This window comes from Aotus nancymaae, unplaced genomic scaffold, assembly GCF_030222135.1.
Source record: "Aotus nancymaae isolate 86718 unplaced genomic scaffold, 86718_ANA_hifiasm-v0.15.2.pri h1tg000193l, whole genome shotgun sequence".
Lineage (NCBI taxonomy): Eukaryota > Metazoa > Chordata > Mammalia > Primates > Aotidae > Aotus > Aotus nancymaae.
The window spans coordinates 1,938,010-1,960,822 of NW_026988608.1; the positions used below are offsets into that span (position 1 = coordinate 1,938,010).

The 22,813-nt window shown below is 52.8% G+C and overlaps 1 long non-coding RNA gene across 1 annotated transcript; it reads left to right on the forward strand.

The window, feature by feature from the left end:
* Nucleotides 1-5,804: 5,804 nt before the first annotated feature.
* On the forward strand, nt 5,805-15,391 carry LOC105727850 (uncharacterized). The gene is made up of 3 exons (XR_001109873.2): nt 5,805-6,000; nt 11,329-11,507; nt 13,201-15,391. It is a non-coding gene; the product is annotated as an uncharacterized LOC105727850 (long non-coding RNA).
* The last annotated feature ends 7,422 nt before the right edge of the window (nt 15,392-22,813 follow it).

Below are 22,813 nucleotides of genomic sequence, written 5' to 3' on the forward strand. Positions count from 1 at the left end.
CGCCTCCTGGGTGCTCCTGCCTCCGCCTCCTGAGTGCTCCTGTCTCCTGAATATTTCCGTCTCCTGAGTGTTCCCGCCCCTGAGCCCTCCCGCCTCCTGAGTGCTCCAGCCTCCTGGGTGCTCCTGCCCCCTGAGTGCTCCAGCCTCCTGGGTACTCCGGCCTCCTGGGTGCTCCTGCCCCCTGAGTGCTCCTGCCCCCTGAGTGCTCCGGCCTCCTGGGTGCTCCTGCCCCCTGAGTGCTCCGGCCTCCTGGGTGCTCCTGCCTCCTGAGTGCTCCGGCCTCCTGGGTGCTCCTGCCTCCGCCTCCAGAGTGCTCCCACCCCCTGAGTGCTCCCTCCCCCTGAGTGCTCCTGTTGGCAGCCACACCCTACTCTCTGCCTCCCTCTTCAAAGTCCTCTAGTGGCCCAAGTTTAGATCTCCAAGCCTGTGTCAGGCTGGACCATGCCCTGATCTGTGTCCCGGCCACCATTCCCCATGTACGCCCAACCACTGCCCACAGCAGCCTGTGCTGGGACCCCATCTACCAGGAACTGTGGCCGGTGCTGGAGCAGGCCGGAGGGGCTGGCGAGCTGACACCCCAGGGAGCAGCCTCACAGACACGGCCAGTCCTGCAGGTGGGCGGGACATGCGGTGGGGGCTGCAGCCTCTCCGGCCGGAAGTCAGAAGCCCCTCTAGTGCCCAGGGTTTTGGAAGGACTAGGGGTCTTCACTTGCATCTGAAATTAAACCCTCCCCTAGGGAAGCTGTGTCTAGGCTACAGAGTGAGCACAGTCCTGCTGGGAACCTGGGCCCCTGCCTGGCTCCCTTCAGATGCCCCAGAGTTAGCTCTGGGAACTCGGGCTACCCCCAGAAAGGGGGGAATTGCAGCCCAGAGTCTCGGGAAGGGGGCCTCTCCCTTTTCCACATTCTAGCTTGGAAACATTTGCGACCATGAGCAGAGACTGCATTTCCAGGGAGGCCACGAGCAGAGCCCGAATTTCCAGCAAGCAATGCAAAAGGAGACCCATGCTGAGCCTTTCATGAGGAAACAGAGGCCTGGGGCGGGGCTGGGGGGCTGGGGGAGGGTGTCCTTAGAGCTGTCTCCGGGGCCCCTTCCACACTCCTCCTGGCAGTTCCTGGGCAGTATCCGTATTTCGCATTTATGTTGCAGATGAAAGTATCTCAGCCGTCTTTACTTTAGAGAAGACATTTAAAACAGCTGCCTTTGACCGGAAGCAGCTCCGGCACCTGATCCCGGGTCCCCTTGCTGCGCGGAAGCAGCTCCAGCACCTGATCCCGGGTCCCCTTGCTGCGCGGAAGCAGCTCCGGCACCGACCCCGGGTCCCCTTGCCGCGTGGAAGCAGCTCCGGCACCTGATCCCGGGTCCCCTTGCCGCGTGGCCGCCAGTGCTTTCCTCCCGGCATTCGAGCAACATCGAGAAAATTAAATGACTTGTGCGCCTGATTGCTTTGCTCTTTTAAACCTGTTAGGTTGGTGCAAATGTAACTGCAGTTTTCACTTTCAATGGGAAAACCACAATTACTTTCCCACCAACCTAAATATTTGGGCTTTGGAGCTATTTTAGCCGCCTCCCAAACCTGCTGGTGTCAGTAATAAATCCCCTCGTTCACGCAACTATAATTCACATCCTCCTTCTCACACTCGTTTTTCTAGTGTGCTCTGAAGGGAGAGGGAAGCGTGGGATGGAGATGCCATGAGGGCACCGGGAGCCCTGGGTGGAGATGCTGAGATGGCAGAGGCACCCACTGAGCCCAGGGTGGAGACGCCGAGATGGCAGAGGCGCCCGCTGAGCCCAGGGTGGAGACGCCTGGATGGCAGAGGCGCCCGCTGAGCCCAGGGTGGAGACGCCTGGATGGCAGAGGCGCCCGCTGAGCCCAGGGTGGAGACGCCTGGATGGCAGAGGCGCCCGCTGAGCCCAGGGTGGAGACGCCGAGATGGCAGAGGCGCCTGCTGAGGGCTGCACGGGTTGCGGCCGCTGCCTGGGAGTCCTCCAGTCACAGAATGAGCCAAATGATTCTTGAAGTTCGGTAATTGCATTTTAATGACTTAATATCTTTGTTTAGCAGCAAAGCTCTCCAGATTGGGGCTGGCTGAGACATAGCCTAGGCTGCACAGAACAGATTCCAGAGGAGAACAGACAGATGCCACATGGCCGGGGAAGCCCCTGTGTAATCCAGCGTGGTCGTGACTGCCGATGACCCACGGTGAGCCCGAGTCCCAGGGAGCAAAGAAGGAGAGGATGCGTTTGGCTGCATTAAAACAGCAGGATCATTCTGAAATCACGGAATTCTTATGAGAAGAACTCGTCATCCAATCCCCAATAGATGTGCCAGCGCTGTCTTCACAACATGGGGTCTCGTCCTCCGTGGTCCTTGGTTGCTCAGCTCTAGGGCTGCGGACGTTCTTGGTGGAGTTTCACGTGTCTACTGTTTTTCCAAAAGCTGTTTTTTAAAGGCATCTGCAGCACACAACATAAACTGCGGTGAGAACTTGCATTTAAAAAAGGGCATCACGGGAATCTTTTCAAAATTTTACACGTCTTGGGATAGTTTTCAAAGCTCCACTATCCCTCCACCTCCCCTTGCTCACCTGGTCTCAGCCGCACAGCGTGGCACCGCCGTGGACCAATTTCCTCAGGACACTACAGCCACGGCTCGGAAACCAGGTTTCCTGAGTTTCGGTTCTGTGTGCCATCCACGGCTGTAGCGACAGGCATGGTGTCTTTCTCTTTAAGAAAAAAAGAAATAAATATATAAATCACTGCTTTCAGGTGAAGGATGTAAAAAAAAACTTGCAATACCTGCAGTCATTTTCATCTGAAATCATAAAAATGTGAAATTTGTGAGCTGATATGTAAATGTTCGTCTAAAAAGCCCTTGAACACAAGATGAATGACTGGGTTGATTTCTGGCTTCGGCGTCCCCAAGCCTGAGCACAGCTAGTTGGTAGCTGCCTGGCGTCCGTCTTGCCCCAAGAGCTGGGGACGCCGGCTCGATTCCTCCTCTCCGGGTGTCCCTGGCTGCAGCCCTGGGGACCTGGCCTTCTAGCTGTGCCTGCACTCTCCCCCCCAACTCCTGCCACCTAGATGGGGACAGTGGGGCGAGTGGCTGGTACCTCTTGACACTGCCCTATTGCCTGAATTTACTGTGTGAAATCATCACTTTCTGGTCCATTCTGAAATGTCAAGGAATGAGGAAAGCCTTGAATATTTATAAATGATGGGACCCACTTGCAGGATGTCTTAAAGGGGAAAGACGTCAAATGCAGAGATGTGGAGGGAGACTGTCTTGTGCTTCTTTAAGTGGAAAAGGTGGTGGCAGCTGAAGTGGCAGTTTTGGGGCTTCCAGGGAGCACTTTTCCTGGGCGTAGGCTAAGTGCTCATCTGGAGCTGCGCATGAATGTGAGACAGCAATGCCACAGCCCTCTTCCTTCTTCCCATGCCCCCCTCCCTCTCGCTCACTCCATTTTTCCAATTGCTTTAAAATATTTAGAAGGAATATGTTATGTTATTTAAAAGCTAGATTGGCTCGCTGACCTGGAAGGCTCAGCCTGGTTAGCGGAGAAGCCCCACCGAGCACAGTTGTGGCGTGGCAGGGGGCTCGGAGGCACTTGACATAGAAAGCAGGAGAGGAGAGGGGTGGCCACAGAAACTTTGAATTCTTGGTGGAGGAAGATGACTTGGTTCGGGAGGAACTAATTCTCAGAATATGCAGCATTTGGATATTAGAGATGTATCTTGAATTTTTTTCCTGAATAATTGATCAGTGGAGGAAGCTGGGACAAAGGTGGTTAGGAGCTGCGTGGGCTTGGGCAACCCTCAGGAGGGAAAGCCAGTGACAGCAGGCACCATCACGAGGCATGTCCTCTGTGCCAGGTGTGCTCCGTGCTCTCCCTCATTGATCTGTGATGAGGGGCCACGGAGCAGGGAGAGGGCACCCAAAGCTGATGGCTCATGTGTGGTGGAGCCAGGACAAAGCCTAGGTCACTGTCACCACAGGGGACTCCCTGGTGGGCATCTGCACAGCTCACCAACTCTTGCTGGCACCGTGCCTCTTGTCCACGGCAGGATGACATTCCCTGTCCCTGGAAGTGTTAGGGCTGGCCACGTGACTTGCTTGCCAGTGAAATTGGTGAGAAGAAACCTGGCAGAAGCTTCACGGGCTAGTTTCTGACTTGCTGCTCCCTCCTCCTGCAGCTCAGCAGAGACCCGGTGGTGAGGACTGTGTCTTCCTCAGGGTGGGATCCCAGTGGGTGAGAAGCAGTGAGGCCCTAGCCCCCAGCAATGACTTTAGCGTGATTGAGAAGTAAGCCTTTCTTTGTCTTAGGATTTAGGGGGACGTTTGTTAATGCACCCTAACTCAGTGTTCCCTGACTGATACGGCACCTGACCTTTCACCGCACATTAGAAATACATGTCTGAAGCGGCTTAGAGATTGTGGGATTCAAGCCCCCATTTAACAGCTGAGAAAACACAAATGTCCATCATCTTGGTCAACATGCCGTCTGTGATGGGAGTTGTGGCAATGAAACCCACAGCCTTTGGGAGGGGTCTAAGTTTGGGAGACCTCAGTATGGCCAGTACGTCCCCAGCCACCTCGACAGTCTCGGCCTCTCCTCTCATTTTGTGCCCCTAGAGGAACCCCCACCCTCCCCCCGCCTGTTAGGTCCTTCCCACTTCACAGATTTTCACCTTGACCTTCCTGCCTTTGCCTCCTTCTAAGCCACAGAGTTGATCCAGTGAGGGCTCAGCGGCGGGTGCAGTTCCACTGGGCTGGCTGGGGGCGGAGGCAGAGAGGGTGTAAACCCCGGATGTCATCAAGAGAAGGGCAGAACAAGGAAGCCTATGTCTTCGTTGGCCCAAGACTGTCTCCAGAAATATGATGCCTCCACCTTTTCGTTTAATCTCACCAAAAGCTCACCTTTTCTACAATTCAAATCCATTTGTCCTTTGTCTAAAGTGTAAAGGTCTGCCTCCTGGCTCACAGGGGTCCAAGCACGTCACAGCATTCACGGCCCCTCAGTGGACAGCAGCTCGTCTACTGCCTGGACTGTACCTGAAGAAATGTGGACATTGGTGACCTGGGCAAGCAGAGCTCGGGTCGGGGTGCTCCCCTCAGCACCCAACTTAGGGGAGGACACCATGGGTTTGTGTATGAGCTCATCAGGTGGGCATTTCAGGGCCACTGAAGCTCTATGCTCTTCTTTGCTCTGTGGCTGCAGGGAGGCGAATCCAGATGGAAGTCGTGCTTCTAATCATCCTGTTGTTTAAGCCTCGGTCCGTGGTTTTTGGTGGTAGTCCAAGCTGACTAATGCAACCACCAACAGCAACCGGGACACAACATGAAGGACTTTCATTTCCTAGAGCAAAAAGCAGCAGCCCAGGAGGGCAAACGTGTTTGTTGACTGGACGAATGTGCATCTCAGTTTCAAATTCGGTTTCAAAGCACATCAAAGAGATAAACCCATAGCTTGTCTCTGGTTAGCAAGCTTTTAAAGAAGCAATTAGCTTACATGGGAGCATGGCCTGTGTCTTTCACAGAATGGCCCAAAGCTCCTGTGGTCCCCTGTGCTATGGCCACCGGCTCTTCTGTGAACATCCCTGAGCCTCAGCTCAGATCCGGTTCGACTTTCATTGATCTCTAAATGTGGGGCATGTTTTCTGGCTTAATGGCCTCACAGAGCAGTGATTTCTCAATGAGGAGGAAGCGGTGATCTCTGAGTGCTCTTTGATCAAGTGAACTCTGAAGCCAAACGTGATGACATGCCAGTGTCCTGACCCCATGAGCAGATGGCCAGCAAGGGCTGTCAGGAGCCCTCACTGCTCAGCAGATTGGGATTTCAGCTTTGGGTTCCAGGGCTCAGAAAGGGGTCCCAGGGCTCATCTGGCTCAACATGTGGTTTTAGCCACGAGGAAATCACTGGAGAGGAAGAGCGTTCCCAAGGGTCCCTGCTGTGTCCTTCCAAGTGGAAGCCCAGGGCGTTTGGCTCAGATCATCAGTGGGTAAGTTGGATCCCTGGCCCATCTCTGTTCCCAGGAAGAAAAGGCCACATCCCTCCCCAGGGCACCAGGACCAGCAACTCCTGGAATTGGCCTCCTGGCTGCAGTCTATTGTGAAAAACACCTCAGCTTGAGGTCAGGCTGTGCAAGAGAGACAGTGCCCTGTGGCAATGCCCCAGATGACATGCAAACATCAGCCTTGAACCCCCAAAGACAAAGCATTCCCAGGAGGCCCTTGGGAAGCGGGGCCAGTCAAGAGGGGCTTCTGGCCCTCAAGGGGTGAGGGTCTCTACTTCCCCTCTTGCCAGAGACCGTTTTGAAAAGTCTCACAAGACTCTTTGAGGTCTGCATTTCAAGCTCCAAAAGGTCTCTGTTGACAGTTTTTGTCAGTTTGGTGCTAATGAGGCTGAGGTTGGTGATCTCAGTGCCCGTCTCTGCCATTGGCCGTCTGCTTCCTGTGCCGCTGTCCTCCGAGGGCTGTGGGGGGCATGTTTTCAGAGGAGAAAGACCTTGTGGAAAGCAGGGTTAGAGGGAGGGCCTGGCGTGCATTCACACAGACACACATGCGATGGCGGGGCCAAGGTGACCCCGGACTCTCCCTCATCCCGCCCCAGGGCGAATGCCTTGGAAACCCCTCCCCTTGAGAGTGGGAGACCCTGCGAATATGGCAGAATGTCGTTCTCATGATTAGGTTATGTTAAATGGAAAAGAAGATGGGATTTTGCAGATGTGATTAAGGTTTCTAATCCGTTGGCTTTTAGTTAATCAAAAGGGAGATTATCTTTGTAGGACTGATCTAACCAACTGAGCCCTTAAAAGCTAAAGTTTTCCAGATGGTCTTTTAAAAATCTGACAGCCAAATGTTGGGAACTGTCCCCGGGTGGGGGCGGGCACAGGACAAAATCTCCAAGAGCTGAGTGTGGTCCCAGAACACAACCACCAAGACAGTTATGGTCACTAGACATGGAATGATGCTGACAACCCGAATTACCTTAGAAGAAGACCCTAGCTTTAGATGAGAGGGCAGCCCAGGAGGCACACCGAATGCCCTGGGCAGTGGTGACAGACTGAATGCGTTCCTCCTAAGAGCAGGAACACAGCAATCAATGCCCTCCCCTGGTGAGCCTAGTGAGGTCCTGAGAAGAGGACCCTGACCCACAGCGATTGTGTGACGGTCAATGTGTGTGTTTTGTTATTATGAATTTTTTTTGAATTGGCTTTTGTTGCTCAGCATAAGTTCTGCAGATTCACTCAAGCTTTCTGTGTAGGAAGAGGTGGTTTCTTTTCATTGCTGAGTAGCCTGCAGGTGTGTGTGCCCCACCCCCCCGCCCGCCGCAAGTTTGTTTAAGGGCTCGCCCATGAGCCAATGATATCTGGGCAGATTCCAGGTTATGTCCACTGCCAATAAAGGTGCTGCGAAGGTTCATGTACAGGTTTTCGTGCGAGCATAACTTTTTATTTTTCTGGGATAAATGCCCAAAAGTATAACTGTTAGGCCATGTGATAACTGGAGTCTAGTAAGAAACTCTAATTTCTTGTTTGCCTGTTATCTGAGCGGCTCTACCATTTTACATAACTGCTGGCAATAGGCATCAGCCTCTCCGCCTCCCCGCCAGCCATTCTGATAGCTGGTACCGTATTGTGACTTTGACTTTGCATGTCCCTGACAGCTACTGATACTGATCCTGTCTTCCTGTGCTTCTTTGCTACAGGCTCCTTGCTGTCATGGGTTCCATCTTCCTTGGTAGACTCTTCAGGTCAAATGTCTATCTTCTCACTAAACAACTCATTTTTACATTGTCGAGTTTCGAGAGATCTTTATCTATGCTGGATACTGGTCATCTGTTGCATATAATATTTTCTCCCGGCGTGTAGTGTGTCTTTTCATCCTCTTAATGGGGTCTTTTATTTTGCTCTGAGAGAGCAAAAGCTTTTAATTTTCTAGCAGCCCAGTTTGATCAGTGATTTCTTTTATGAGTTGTGCTTTCAACATCAAGTCTAAGAACTCTTTGTCTAGCCCCAGATCCTGAAGGTTTTCTCCGAAGCTTCCTGGAAAACATTTTGTGGTTTTACATTTTATATTTAAGCCCATGAGGTATTTTTAGTTGAATTTTGTGTGAGGCGCGTGACTTGAGTCAGACGCCTCTGGTGTGGCCTGAAGGTATCCAGTTGCTCCCGCATCATCGGTTGAGACTGTCTTTCCTCTGCTGTGCTGCTTTTGTGCCTTTGAGAAAAATCAGATGGACATACAGGAGCGGGCCCATTTCTGAGTTTTCCATTCTGTTCCATTAGTCTGCTCCCCTGACGACACTGCCCAGTCTTGATTGCTGTAGCTGTATAGTAAGTCTTGAAATCGGATAGACTGATTCCTGCCACTTTATCCTGTATTCAAAATTGTTTTTGCTATTTTTGTTCCTTTGTTTTTTATATATGCATTTGAATTAACATGTTTATATCTATAAAAAAGTCTTGCTGTGATTCTTTTGAGATTTGTGTTAAATTGGTCTATCAGTTTGGGGACAGTTGACGTATTTACTATGTTCAGTCTTTCAACCTCTAAACGTAGAACGTGTCTCCACTTGTTTAGATCTACTCTGAATTCTTTCATACGTGTTTTGTGGTTTTCAGCTGTTAAATAGCGAACTAAATATGGCTGAGAAGGACTCCGTACTTCCATATTAAGTAGATTTCTATATAGTCCTTGTGGATGAACTGCAACCTAGCTTAATAGGCAGACGAGATTGAAAACCTAACACAGGCGTATGCACGTGTAACCATGGTGAGTCCTGGCCAATCCCCGGAGCTGCACTTTAACCCCTCATCCACCACTGAGTGTTCACTCTGTGTTCAGATAAAGCAAACGCCAAGCTGTAACCAATCCAGCTGTTCTGTACCTCACTTCTGATTTCTGTACACCATTCTCCCCGCTTTTATTGTCTGTAAATCTTCTTCCACACGTGGCTGCGTTGGGGTCTCTGCAAATCTGAGATTCTGGGAGCTGCCCGACTCCTGAATTTGTTCATTGCTCAATTAAACTCCTTTAAATTTAATTTGGCTGAGGTTTTTCTTTTATCACAGCAGACAAGCGTGTACATGAGTTCACAGCTTTACACCTAAGGATTTCAGGTTTAGAGCAACGGTCAATGGTACTATGTTGTTAATTTCAATGTTCATGTATTCGTTGCTTGTGTATGGAAATACAATTGATTTTTGTATGTTTATCTTGTGTCCCGTGGCCTTGCTGAGCTCACTAATTAGTTCCAAGAGTTTGTTTGTTTGTTTGTTTTTGGTGGGTTTCTTGAGATTTTCTCCATGGAAAACCATGCCATCTGCACAGAGAGATAGCTGCGTCTCTTCCTTCCTCCTCTGAATTTAGAACATTCGTTTCCTTCCTCCCTCCTGCCCTCTTGCCGTGGCTTGAACCTCCAGCGGGATGTGGTGTGGAAGCAGTGAGGGGACTCATTGCCTTGTTACGACTCTTAGGAGGACGGCGTTCCATCTTTCTCCATCGAGTATGGCGTTAGATGTCGGTCTATTTTTACTCACGTTCTTTGAGTTCATTCCGCCTTATCCCTAATGCAGTGAGCTTCATAAAATCATGAACGGGTGTTAAATTTGCCAAATGTTTTTTCTGTGTCAATTGGTATGCTCGTAGGATTTTCTTTCTTTGACTTGTTGCACGGCAGATTACATTTCAGATGTTGAATCGGCCTTGCATGCCTGAAATGAATCCCACTTAGTCGTGAGGTGTAATCTTTTCACACATTGTTGAATTTGTTTCACTATTAGTTTGATAACAATTTTTATGTTCAAGTTCATGAAGATATTATCTGTAATTTTTTGGGAACTGTTCTATCTTTTTACAAATCAGATAGTGGTATTGCAGAACATTTGGGAAGTGTTCCGTCCTCTGGAATGTTTTGGAAAAGATGGTGTGGAATTGATGTTAATTCTTCTTTAAACAATTGGTAGAATCATCCACCAAAACCATCTGTGTCTGGAGGGTTTTGTTGGTTCAAAGTTTTAAAAATTACAGATTTTTAAAAGCTGAACTCCAACCATTTCTGGATCATTGATCTCAACATGCTTGCTCAGGCCAGGCTTCGGGCTTGGTGGGTGTGGGTGAGGGCATGGGAGGGGTCTCATCTTCAAAGACAAGCTTGTCAAACCCACTGCCCTAGGGCTGCATGTGGCCCGGGACGGCTGTGAGTGTGGCCCAACACAAAGTTGTAAATTTCTTAAAACATTATAAGTTTTTTTTCCCCTCATCAGCAATTGTTAGTGTTAGTATATTTTATGTGTGGCCCAAGACAATTCTTCTTTTTCCAATGTGGTGCAGGGAAGGCAAAACTTGGACACTCCTGCTCTAAGAGTTTACCCTCAGGTTGGGACAGTGGCCTGTAAGCAACTGTCTGTAGCAGCCAGAGGGAGAGAGAGGGTTTGGAAAGGGCTCGGGGGCCTAGAATACACGGACACAGAGGAGGAGCCCTGAGACCTCAGTGGCAGAGCCTGGGGTCATGCAGCCACAAGCCAGGGAACACCAGGAGCCTCTGGAAGTGGGAAGAGGTAGGAAGAAAGGCACTTTTCCGGGAGCTTCTGGGCCTGGCCCTGCTGCCAACTTGGCTTAGGTCCTCTGGCCTCTGGGACATGGCGGGGAAATGAGTGCTGCTTTCCACAGCCCAGTTCCCGGTAATTCATCACAGCAGGGCAGGGAACTAGTCTATGCACCTAGCACGTAACTCCCCCAGTCCCATCTGTTCCCTCCTGGTTGGTCTCCAAGGAGACAGCAGAGGGCAAGGGTGCCCATTTCCATGCATTCACACCTTCATTCTTGGTGCATTTGTTTTGAGCACAGGCTGTGGGGTGAGCAGTGGGCCTCGGGCTGAGTGGTCAGGGTATCAGGGAGGGGAGAGACAGAGGGAAAGAGGGAGGAAGAAGAATCAAACCTGGCCCCAGCTTCCAGGAGTGGGTGTTTTGTAGGGAGGGAAGACAAAGGCAGAGGTAATTCGGACACTGAGAGAGGAAAGGTGAATGCCAACATGTGCCTGGAACCCAATGGCCTGGTGCCCCAGGGCACGCTGGGAGAGGCAGCCCTGCGCCCTGCTCTGCGGGTCTAAGGGGGTCACCTGCATCCTGCTGGGTGAGGGGGTCACCTGCGTCCCGCTGGGTGTCCAGGCCCACGCCGGGCACCTTCTCCTGCTCCACCGGCTGCACCCACACATCTTCCAAAGCTGATTCCTTCTCAGTCCCATTTTGTGCACTGTGCACAGTGAATCGCAGCGCTGCTCATTTCTGAAGGATATTCTTTTTTGTGTTTCTTTTAATCAAAAGGGATTGCGGAGGCCTTTTCATCTCCAGCAAGGAACAAATCCCCCAAGGACTCCCAACACCACAGCAGCAAGGGCTGCCTTCCCTCGTTAGGGAGCTAGAGCCCAGCTCTTCTGCTCCTTAATGACCAACCTCCCTGCTGCCCGGCATGAGGCCACGTCATTGCCTCTTAAGTGCAAAAAGTAAGTTTAACAGAAACTTCAACGTACGTCGCCATTTAATAAGGAAGCCTTAAAATGTCAGCTCAGGAACCTTCAAATTCAGCAAACACGAGGAGGTGCTGGCTCAGATGCAGCTTCTCAGCCCCAGGGAGTGTTCCAGCCCCTAGCCTGCTGTGAGTGTGGCTCTGAGGAGCTCTGAGTTAGGGAGATGCATTCAAATGGGATGCAGGAAGGACCTGACGTCCACTCTCCTTCTGAAAGTTCTCCCCAGCTTCTTGATTCTGTGTGGCTGGACAAGGCTTTCCTTCTTCCTGGTCCACCGGCACCCGTTAGCTTCTTCTTCATCTCAGTCTCTTCCACTGCCTTTCTTCTGCCATATTTCCCCTGGGGTCTCCCTCTTCCTGGTCCTGGTCCTGGTCCTGAGGCTGCTGCTGGGGGTGTGGCTTCTTCCCCTGGCCTCAGGGCCTTGGCATGCACCTTTACCTGGAAGGTTGCAGCTGCCCCGCTCCCCCGGGCTGCTCCCTCTGGCATGGGCTGCACACTCTAGCTCTGCATGGTGGGTGTGAGGGGGTCCTTGCCACTCTCAATGGTTTGATCCCTCCCCTGTGAGCTGTCTGAGGCCCCGTCTGAGGTAAGGGGGGCAAGACTCAACCCTAGAGGCTGGGCTCAGACACCAGACCAAATTGAAGACTAGCTAAAACAGGGATGGGCAGAAGCAGCTTTCCATAAGACACGCCCAGCAGGGTGCCCCATCAGTTCACCATCACCATGGCAGCACCTGGAGTTTCTGACCCTTTCCATGGCATCAACCTGATGGCCTGGAAGTTGCCACCCTTTTCCAAGAAATGTCTGCCTAAACCACCCCTTAATTTGTATATAGGTAGAAGTGGGTATAAATGGGACTGCAGACCCCGGCTGTGGGGTAACCCCACTCTGCAAGGAGCAGCACCTCAGCTGCTGCTGTGCCCTGCTGAGTCGACAGAAGCTACTGTCTAGCACCACCACCTCCCCCCAAACTCTTTCCTGGTTGAAGCCAAGAACCCTCCTGGGCTAAGCCCTGTATTGGGGCTCCCCTGCCCTGCCTCCCCTGGGCTCCCAGCAAAGTCCCAGGATGGGTTGGATGGATGGGTGTGGTTGATTGACAGGACAAGGCATTTATAAGCCTACCTGTGTATTCATTATTCATGATACTGACACACATCATCCCCTATTTCAGGTTTATTTCATTTTTCCTCCTTCTGGTAACAAAAATTACAGTGTCATTTTGAAAAAATAATCAAGGGCAAAACATAATATGAATTTCAGGAACATTTAAAGGAAAATTATGTATTAAAAAAAGGAAAGTAACTTCTCTCAAGAAAAAAACAACCATTGGGGAAAAAGCAGCGTTCTTAAGAGGCTGAAAAGTAATTGAGCAGAAATTGCACCTTCCAGATGGCATTCTTACTTGGTGAATTCGGAGTACCAGAAACAGCCCCAGAAAGGGGAGGTGTGTGCAGGAGAAAGCTACAAAAGCTACAGAAACACAATTATCGCTGTGATGATGGACAGGAGTGGCCGTGGAAACTCGCAGGCTTCCTGTTCTGAGAAATGCTCAGGATGATGATACGAAGCATCCTGTCTCCAGGCCGGGTTTGCTGTTTGCACAAGAGCTGAATATTCATGGACAAATCTGTCTATTTTTAAATTATGCATTTTTTTTTTTTGGTCCTAGAAACTAATTCCAGAGAAACGTCATTCTGATTGCTGCTCGAAGTGGAGTCTGCATGCAGCCCTGGGTCTCTCTTTCCCCAGCCTGGCCCCTTCTCCAGACACAGAATAAACCAACTGGGGTGCCCCACAAAGTGGCCCTTCCCAGAGGGATGGAAGATGGGGGCACATTCTGGCTCAAGAGACAGACCTGATGGCCTCCGGAAAGGCTTTTTGAACCTCCTCGGTTTCCTCATCTGTAATACAGGAATCATGAGCACCCACACCTGCAGCTGCCAAGATTCATGAGCAGAAAGAAATGGAGCCCTTAAAAAAATGTGTGCTCAGAAACAGAGACCCCCCAGACACACGCCGACCCACTGGACCTCCACTGCCCACCCTGACCTCCACTCCCCACCCTGACCTCCCCACCCTGGTCCTCCCTCAGAAACCAGGACCCCCAGTGTCATCCTGACCTCCACACCCTACCCTGGTCCTCCACCTCACATAAAGCAAAAATGGGCAGGGTGGCAAGAAAGTCCCTGCCTGGAGGCCTGGGCCGTGCTGCTGCCCTGCTGGAGAGCTGCACCTGCACCTGCCTGCTCCCTCGTGAGGGCTGGGGGTGGATGCCGCCTGAGCTCTGGCCCCTCTTCCCCGGGTGGATGTGGGTGCCCCTCCTGTCAGCTCGGGGCATTGCCTGGTCATCACGGAAGAGACTGCAGCTGGTGATGGTTCAGACTGGGGGTCCCAGGCCTTGTCCACTTGCCCTGATTCTGGAAGACTCTGAAGGGCTGTCCAGCTCTGGACTCCCCCAGGGATCGGCCGGGACCTTTGCTGAGGCTGCATCTTCCTCCTCTGCCCCTGGCCCTCCTTCTAGTCTCACGTTGCTGTGGAGCAGAGGCGGCTTCTCTGTTAATTTCCATGGCAGAGTCGGCTTCGCGGGAGCCTGGACAGGCAGCTGGTCCGTGCACCACGTTGGTCCTTTCCCCACAGCGCCCCTTTCTCCTCACTCTGTTGGAGGCTCTCCCTAGACTCATTGCCCTCACCTCTGTGCCCCCCACAAGGGTGCAGACCCCACCCTCATGCCTGGTTCTGTTTAGTGGGGTCTCCCAGCCCCCTGCAGCAGGGCCTGGCACATAACAGTTTCCCAACTAGTATTGATAGAAAAAATGACACTCTGGGTCTTGTTTTACACATTTTTGAGGTTTTGCTACATTTAAAGTTGATGTCATGCTCAATTATTTATTATCATGCGTAAAACTTGCCCTTGGCCATTTTAGCGGTGTTGGAGTCTGTTCGGGCTGCTCTCACAAAGTCCCACAGGCTGGGTGGCTTCTAAACCACAGACATCACTTTCTCACAGTTCCGGAGTCTGGAGGCCTGAGGTCGGGTGCCAGTAGGGTCAGGTTCTGGTGGGGGCCTCTTCTGGGCTGCAGACGGCCACCTCCTCCCTGTGTCCTCGCGTGGGGGAGAGGGGAAGGGAACTGCTCGCTGGGTGCCTTTGAGAAGAGCGCTGAGCCTATCCCGGGGTCCACCCTCACGACCTCATCCTCATCCACCATGAGGATGAGGATGACCTGTGTCCACCCTCCACACCCTCATCTCCCAACACCACTGCCTTGGGGGTTGGGATTTCAATCTATGGATTTTGGGGACACAGATATTTGGTCCATTGCAAGTGGTAATTAAGTTTAGCTGCAATTTTACATAAGCTTGGGAAGGAGAGGGAAGCAGTCCCCGCCTGGCCCTAGGGAGCGGGGCGGCTGGATTCGGGGTGGGGAGGCTATCATGGTTGTTTTGTCCCCACAATTGGGGTTGACATGTTGGGTGCCTGATTGGAATCAGGCGAGAGGAGACAGAAAACTTGGTTCTGATCAAATAACAAATGGATCCCAGAGTGGGAAGGGATAAACCTCAAACCACAAGGGCCTGGTGAACGCGGGAACGCACAGCAGCGCTGGAAGCGAAGGGGTTTCCCAGGGAGAAGGCAGTGGTTGCTGATTGGTCGGTATTTCACATCTATCCCGTGCTGGGCCGCCCACAGGTGACCTTCTGGAACATTCCAGGCCGTGGCTGTGGCTGCCGTGGCATTGGCTGCACGGTGCCCAGCTGGCACCTCATGTGCCCATCCGTTGTTCCTTGAGACTTGTCTGCAACATGCTCTCCTTTCTACTGCTCGCATGACGTCAGGCACTGGCTCTCTCCAGCCTTGCTACTGAAGAAATAAACGTGTGCTTTGCTTTTGCTTATAGCTTTGAAATTTTCAAAAAGGTTTAAGTTTTGTTGTTCATTGTTATGTAAAAGGGAAATCAGGCTTCTGGTAGAATGGCCCTGAGACTGCCAGGATCCATGTGTAGCCCTAGCCCTTGACATCCACCTGACCTGGCCGGGCCCTCTGCCTTCCAAGGTAAGGCTCCCAAGGCCAACGTGTGGTGTAAGACTCCTTTGTGGCACGTGGCCCCCATGTGGCATGTGGCTCCTGTGTGGCACATGAATCCCATGAGTCCCATGCAGCATGTGGTTCCCACGTTGCATGTGACTCGTGTGTGGTGTATGGCTCCTGCGTGGCACGTGGTACCATGTGGTCCCATATGGTGCGTGGCTTGTGGCTTAGGTGTGGCATGTGGCTCCGGTGGCACCTGGCTCCCGTGTGGCAGTCTGGCTGGGTTTGACAGCTCTGCCCTTTTTTCCTGCTCTCCAGGATCAAGCCTGGGTCAGATTGTGGGAGGTGAGAGTGGGACCTGGGCTCAGGGATTCCGGGAGTGTGTGGGTGGCCTCTGGGGTCTGCCTCATTTCCATCCTCTTCTCTTTTTGGTCAGTGTTTTTTGAGTTACTGAGAACCATCTACAGGACAAACACAGATTCCAGAGAATGCCTCTTCCTGGAGCATGGCGAGCGCGGGTTCCAGGAGGACTTTGGAGAAGCCGAGCGTCTGCTGCTGAGTCACTTGACTGCAGGGTTCAGAGCCCCATTTCCAGGATTTCCTGGGCCCAACAGGCCCCACATCCCCATTTCTATAATCGGGAGTCTGTCTCTGTTGAGGAGGGGTGGAGGGAGTTGTATTCTATGGGTACATGAGGAAAGGCTAAAAATTGTAGAAACTGGAGCATGAAAAGAGGCTTCTAGGAAATGCTCTAAAGCTAAAGAGAAAAGTGAAGCAAAGCTCTCCCCTGGAAAGCTACAAATAAACAGAAAAGAATGAAGGAGTAATATTCTCTGAGACCTGTTCTCAGAAAAATTCTCTGGAAATGTTTTAAAGCCAAAACAATACTTCATACTACCTTTAATGTAAGCAGGGACTCATACTACCTTTAATGTAAGTTGACATTTAATGTTAAATGTCAACTTGCAAAAAACATGCCGCAGGAACCAGCGATGCTGCTTTTCCCAGGTAAAGGCAACCTGACCATGTTGGCTGTGTTTTAATTAAACCTGGGCCGGGTCCAGAGGGGCTGCTGTGCCGGGTCCCCATCAGCAGAGGCTCTGTGCTCTTGGGTGAGGGAAACACGCCTGGCTTCTCCACCAGCTGAGAAGCCAGGACTGCTCCAGCTTTTATTGCAGGAGGATTCCAGAACTTTCCATGACCTAAGGAACCTGGGCAAGTGCAACAGCAGAAACAGAAGCAAACCAGGACAGGCCGATAAGCCAGGCGGGTGAGCTGTGGACCGCTCAGGCTCGCCCTGGTGCCGCACGAGGAAGCGCAGCCAGACTAGCCTAACAAGAACACCCAGGCGTGCCCTGCGCCTGCGGGAGCCACCCGGGGCGGGCTTCTGTTTCGTGACAGCCTGTGGTCAGGGGTGGCCCCGTCAGGCCCACAGACATGGGTGGAACTCCCCGAGGCACCCTTGCTGGGGACCCCGGTACGGTAGTAGGCGTTAGACTCGGCAAGGCCAGCGACCCCAGGAGCACGGCCGGGAGGTGAGGCGCTGTGCCGGTCCTGCTGTTGTTTTCAGAAAACCTGCGGAGGAAGTGCCCTGTCCTTGCCACCCAGCTCCGCGTGAGGAGCAGAGGCGGCTGAGCACCCAGAGGACGGCCACGCTCCTGGACGCAGCACGGGGAGGCCAGGTGCACGGGGTCCGGTATGTAGGTGTCGTGCTCCCGGCCCTGTTCCTGGCCAGGCTGGCTGACCCTCACCAGCCACTCCACCTGGGTACTCCGGGGGAACCAGACCCAGCTTCTCAGAGGGGAGCAGGCCCAGGAGGAAGCGGGCGTTGGCCAGGGGCTCTGGGAGCAGCAGCTCTGAGAGTAAGGGCCGGCCCATGCCAGGCCTGGGCCGGGGGTGCCCAGCTCTGCCCTGGAGTCCTTGACCTTTGTGGGGCCAGTCCCCAGGGCCCCAAGTAGCCACAGTGTCTGCCCCTCCCCATGGTGCCATGGGTGGCTCAACACAAGGACAGCAACAGATCCCCTGCTGTGGGTGCCCTGTGGCCCTGGACGTGGGCTGTGTGTGTGAGTGAGCGCATGTGAGGCTGTGTGAGGTGTGAGTGTGCAGGAGGGCCGCGCGTGTCTGCTGCCTCCTTGTGTGTGTGAGTGTGACTGTGCGTGTGTCTATGAGAGCTGCCTCTGTGTGTGTGTGGGAGAGAGAGAGTGGTGCTGTGTCTGTTGTCTCCGTGTGTGTGTGTGCATGTGCACACATGTGAGTGGTGCCGTGTGTCTGTGAGAGCTGCCTCTGTGTGTGTGTGTGTGTGTGAGTGGTGCTGTGTCTGTTGTCTCCGTGTGTGTGTGAGTGTGAGTGTGTGTGTGTCTATGAGAGCTGCCTCTGTGTGTGTGTGGGAGAGAGAGAGTGGTGCTGTGTCTGTTGTCTCCGTGTGTGTGTGTGTGCATGTGCACACATGTGAGTGGTGCCGTGTGTCTGCTGCCTCCTTGTGAGTGGGGTGGGCGCTGGAGCATCTGAACCCCTGGTCCCCCCAGCAGGGACTCTTCTGCCTCCGATTGGAGACTGCTGGATGGGTGCTGCCTCCGGGAGGGATGGGGCAGCCGGTACCCAACCCCGCTTGCACCAGCACGTGCACATGGACCCCTCAACCTTCCCTGAAGTCCAGAACGGAGGCCTCGCTGGGGATCATGTGGTTCTCCTTTCACAGATTCCAGGGCTCCTGGAAAGCTCAGGAAATTTGAGCAAACCAAGAAACGGACTGCGCCCCCTCTACGTTCCAGGCCTTTATCCGGTGTCCTCCTAGACTCGGGCCAGCGGGGGGGAAGCGCCCTCAGCCTCAGTGACAGATATGGAAAGGAATGATTTGCAGAAGACACAGAGCTAGTGCATAGCGGGGCTGGGATTTGAACCTTCGTCGGGCTGAGTCCGCCATGTGTGACTTTTCGTTCTCTGACATTGCCGTCTGTGTATGGGCAACTCCGTTGCCTCCCCAGGCCTCAGGTCATGAGTGGATAGAAGGCTGAGCCCAGAGGACCTGAGCAAGGTCAACAGATAGCGCCCCAAGGTCAGCGCCTAACATCCCCTGACTGCGGGAAAGGGCGTTTCCACGGCCCACCGTCTGTGGCCCCCATCCAGCCTCTGGGGTGTGGGTGGCCTCTGTGGTTTCTTTAGGTCTGTAACAATCTTTCCGGCCAGCTGACTCTCAGTGACCAGGGTTCCTTCTACACAGATCGTAATTTCAGTCCTAGAGTCTCATTTCCGAGGAATATCATTTAGGACCCCAAGGAACTTTAATGAACTCAGCCTTTCTTGGAGCCAGTAAATGCAAATAACTAGCCATGAATTCCTCAAGTTGTCTGGGATAACTGATGGCTCTGGGAATGCTCTCTCTTAGGAGCCGTGGGTATTCGTGCAGTTTGCAGGCGTCTGTCCTGGCCGCACGCCCCCTGCAGTGAGGTTTGTGCTCTGCGTGCATTCATTTTCTAGAGTGGAAGAGAAGCGACAGCAAATCACAGTGTGTTAATGTATGCCTAACAGACGGATTACCGATAAACAGGCAGCTTACGTGCCCTGAGGGCAGGCATTTAAGAGGAGGAATGAGGTACTGCCTCGAGGCGGGGGCCGCTGCCTGTGCAGGCATCTCGGAGCTGGTGCTGACCCCTTTGCTCTGGGCGTCAGTCCCAACCGCGAACGTGAGTTCACCTGCCTCCACGCTGCTCCGCGTGGGCCGATTGCTGGGTGTTTCCGTCCCAGGCCTCCCTGCTGACCTGTCCTTCCGGAGCCTGGTCACCACCAAATCCCCTTCCCAGCAGGGCTTTCTCGAGGGAGCATTTAGAATTTGGGATCAAAAGCACAGACATGAGAGCCCATATAACATTAGGGAAACAGCAAGACTCTGGCCTTGTGTTTAAAGCTGGAATGTGAATTCAGCTCAGTTTGGACGGCCTCGTTTGGATGCCGTAATTCTAAATTAGCTCTAAGGGAAGGACGGGCGGCTGAGATTGATGCTTGCACCCAAGAAGTAAGCCGCGCTTATTGGATGGGCCGAGAAGAATAGATGCTTTATCTCCCCTCGCAGAAAACAGCCCATTAATAGAGGAGCGTTTACTGTCACTTCCTGAGGAATAAAGACATTAAGGATGTTTGATACTTAAAATTATGTTTATGTTGTCTGTGAAAATGTGATAAGTACCCCCCATAAAAACGGCAGAGAACGTGCCTTCTGCTACGTAGTGGATTCGGAGCCTCATCTGGAAACAGCCCCTGATGCGCTGGGACGTGTTGCCTGGGAGACGGCCCCAGCCAGCTGCGGGCACGGGCGTCAGGGCGAGGGCCCAAGGGGCGCGTCTGCCCCACCTGCTGGGGTACACCTCCGAGGGCCCTTTCGCTGCCCTCCCCTCAGCAGCAGGGGTCCTGGCCCTGGGAATCGAGGAGGAGTCTCCCTGGGTGGGGCTCCCCTGCTGCTGGCTCTCAGCTCAGTTACTGGGTCTAATTTGGTAACTAGTGCAAATTGCTATCATTGAAGCTGCGGTGATCAGGAAGGAGATTGTGAGGGTGTCTTGAAGAAAGCCCTCGCCAGGGTGGCGTTGCCATTTATATGCAGATTTGCTGATGCAGATGAAGGGGGGAGAGATGAAGCGGCCTCCAGTGCCCTCCTTTCTGTCTCCTTGAAGTCTTAAGTGATCAAAATGCAAATTTCTATAAATAAGGAGGCAAAAGCAGGTCTCTTGAGCTTTGTCTTTGACAGGAGCAAAGCAGGTGCAGCTCCTGACACCGCTGGGGAATCAGACTGTGTGGGCCTGGGGAGAGCCACAGACGCCTCCTTTGCCATGGGCTGGAGGGACCAAGGCTCAGTGGTACCAAGCCCATTGTCACAGGACCCGAAAGCCACTCCCACTTGTGTAGTTCATCATTCATTCACTCATTCATTCATGCCTTCCAGCGAGCACTGGGTGAGCCTCTCTCGGGAGCCAGTCTTTTCTATAAAGATGACGTGCACAGTTCCCTGCTGGAGGGATCTCACCATGTCCCCTGGAAATGGTCACAAAATCAGGAAACAAAATACCTCATCACGTGGGGTTTGAGGGAGGAGCCAGGCCCCTGGCTGAGCACAGAGAGGGAACATTTGGGATTCCTGAGGTTTATGGGGCCCCTCAGCTTATCAGTCAGGCGACAGCTTGCCCAGCTCTCCTGCAGCCCCCCACCTCTGGCCTCTCGGCTCAGAAGGAACCTGCGCTCTGTGGGGGTGCTGGAAGCTGCCCATGGGCCCCGCTCCTGGCCTGTGCTTGGCAGTCAGGAGTTCCCGGGTCAGGGGACGTGCAGTGGTGCTGGTGGGGGCAGAGTTGCTCAGGGCCTTGCCCGCCTGAGCATGGTGGTCACCGAGGGTTTGGGTGGGTGTTGGGCAGGGGTGTTGAGGGCAGGTGAGGAGCCACTTGGCCCCTGGGCACAGTGCTGAGGCAGCCACCCTGGATGGACCCAAGGACAGGGCTGGCCACGTGGCTTGCTGGGGGACTGCCAGCTCTAGGGTCTCAGGGCCTGAATCCCTGTGCCTCTGTTTCCTCTCCTGTAAACAGGGACACTGTTACCACCTCCCTTACAAGGTTAGGGTCACCTTGCTCAGATACAGCAGCCAGCCCCGAGCCGCTGCGTGACACACAGTCCCAGGCTTTGCTGTGGCTACCAGAAGCGGGAGCCTGGCATTTGGGAGCTGGTGCAGCTTCGTCGCTGCCAGGATGGCTGAGGTTCTGGGGTCAGCGGCCCACGGAGGAAGTTGAGTTTTGCTTTCACTTCCTTCTGAGTCCAGGGCTCACTTAGAAGGTGAGGTCAAGAGAAGAAGGGGCCCAGGGCAAGCTCCTGGCTGCATGTCCGCAGGAGCCCAGCTAGTTCCTGGCCTGGCCCGGCCTCTGCCTTCAGGGCCCAGCTGGAAGGACGGAACCACACGTGCCTTGAGTCCTTCTGACTCTCGGTCTTTGTAGGACCCCCTGGGCATGATTTAGCGATCCTTTCCTTGAATTAATCCTTACATAAAACATTTGAATAATAATCTTAAATGTGTAATGACAAGTAATAAAGCTAATTAAGGGTAATCAGGAAGCTTTATTAACCACAAAGACGTGGTGGGAAACTCCTAGGGTAGGAAAATCATGGAAGATCAATATGGTGAGGGGACAGGACCCAGTGTGACTCTGCAAATCAACAGGGATGTACTTGGAAGGAGACTATTTCACACTTGTAAGGTGAATTAATCTAAGTGTCAATAAGGAAAAACAATTACGAGGTGGATCTGTGAGAACACGGGCCTTGAGGAAACGCTGTCCCGCTGAGGTAGCCAATGTTTGCTGGATCGGGGACCCACTTGGGTGCCCCAGGGTAAGTGGCCATAATAGACTGACTATTGCAAAGCAGGTTGCCAAACTCAGGGCCCGGCCATCTCAGTCAGTATCACAGGTCTTAACGAGTGGTACCAGGGAAATTAAAATCCCCTCTGATCTCAGATATAAATGACTGGCAACTCATGTTCACTTAGGAATTTCAAATACATTTAGTGTTCTTTGCAACATGACAGGAAGTGGCAATAATCAGACCTGGGCTAGTGACATAGAATAGTGTGGTATTCTGTTGATTTATGGTTTAACATTTCTGAACATTGTGTTAGCATTCCAAATACAAATGCCAGCAAGTATATGCAAATCCTATTTTGTAAGAGAGAAAAAAAGGATGACCCAAATATTCAGTAATGAACCAAGTGCAGAGCCCGAAGCTTAGTGACAAACTGAGCAGGAAGTTTCGTGCACAGCACGCCGCGGTCTGCAGAGCGAAGTCAGGCCTGTCGTCTTTGAAAGGAGGGGCCGGGCTTGGAAACCTCAGACCGGAACGACCAGCAGGTAACAGGTAATGGAGGCAACCTGTCCCAGAGGGCACGGGCGTCACGCCTCACCTCCCTGGAAGGAGGGTAACCCAGGAGACTTGAGAGGGGTGACAGCGTCCTCTTTGATCTAGCTCGTCAGACAACACGCAGCCAAGTGACGGTCATCGGGGTGTTTCCAAAACATTTCTCCCTTTCTGGAAGTCTGGCTGTTGTAATAATTGAATCCTAGATTTTTGGCCTGTGGATTTTTTGCTCTGGTTGCTTGGATGCACCCCCTCTGCTCAGCTCCTCTACAATTTCTCTTCTTATCTCATTTCTCAAGGACGTTAGAGGCAGGAAGGCATGATCCGAAGAGAGAAAACTGTTCCAGCTCAAACAGCGTCTTACCGTCCCATG